The sequence below is a fragment of the Nicotiana attenuata genome, unplaced genomic scaffold, assembly GCF_001879085.1.
Source record: "Nicotiana attenuata strain UT unplaced genomic scaffold, NIATTr2, whole genome shotgun sequence".
NCBI classification, from domain to species: Eukaryota; Viridiplantae; Streptophyta; class Magnoliopsida; order Solanales; family Solanaceae; genus Nicotiana; species Nicotiana attenuata.
This window is the reverse complement of record NW_017686247.1, coordinates 5,295-6,392: the sequence shown is the minus strand read 5'-3', so window position 1 is coordinate 6,392 and position 1,098 is coordinate 5,295. Positions and strand designations below refer to the sequence as shown.

The 1,098-nt window shown below is 44.5% G+C and overlaps 1 non-coding gene across 1 annotated transcript; it reads right to left on the bottom strand.

The window, feature by feature from the left end:
* Window positions 1-487: 487 nt before the first annotated feature.
* TRNAD-GUC lies at window positions 488-559 on the bottom strand. Its single transcript has one exon. It is a non-coding gene; the product is annotated as a tRNA-Asp (tRNA).
* Between the last annotated feature and the right edge of the window lie 539 nt (window positions 560-1,098).

Genomic DNA, 1,098 nt, shown 5'->3' with positions numbered 1-1,098 from the left:
TTGCGGGTTTAAAGGCGGGATTAGGGATAACGAAGCCTTGGGTGTAATCTAAAGTGAATTGTGCTAAATAAAGTAAGCTAGTGTATCTCGGGAGAGTGCAATAGTAGATTACTGTGATTACTCGGGAGAGATTTGCAGTAAGATTAGCGTTTATGATTGATAGAGATGTGTGGGTAAATTTGTATGAGCATAAACAGAAGGGATTCCATCAATAGGGGAAATCATTGCCTTAGCTTTTTCTCATAATTGTTTACAACCTTATTGATTTAGTTACAGCCATTTAGTCACTTGCAAGATAGTTGTTAAAGAACACTCAACTGAGATTTGAATATTTGTGAAGCTGGTTCTGAAGAATTAGTGGGTCTGAAGATAGTGGTTGATAGGTTAACTCTCTGAGGATTCGACCCTGGGCGTAATACTCGGGTTATATTTGCAACGTCCGCAGAGTCCTTTTTATAAGGCATAGTTGGGCGTGATCAAATTTTGGCGCCGTTGCCGGGGAACGAACCCGGGTCACCCGCGTGACAGGCGGGAATACTCACCACTATACTACAACGACCCACGCTTTATGTTCAAGTTCTACAGGTAGGTGGCATGCCTTCCCAAACACCAACTTATATGGTGACATACCAATTGGTGTCTTGAAAGCTGTCCTGTAGGCCCATAGTGCATCATCTAGCTTCCTTGACCAGTCAGTTCTTGTAGCATTTACACTTTTTGTCAATACGCTCTTGATCTCTCTGTTGGACACCTCAACCTGTCCACTGGTCTGTGGGTGGTACGGAGTAGCCACCTTGTGGCGCACATCATATTTCGCCAACAACTTCTCGAAGGTCCGGTTTGCAGAAATGAGTGCCTCCATCGCTAATAATTGCACGCGGTGTCCCAAAGCGGGTGAATATGTTCTTCTTTAGAAACCCGACTACCACCTTAGCATCATTGGTGGGTAATGCGGCAGCTTCCACCCACTTGGACACGTAATCTACAGCAACCAGAATGTATTTATTGCCATAGGAGCTGACGAAGGGACCCATGAAATCTATTCCCCAAACATCAAACACTTCCACTTCTTGAACTGGGTTCATGGGCATCTCGTGA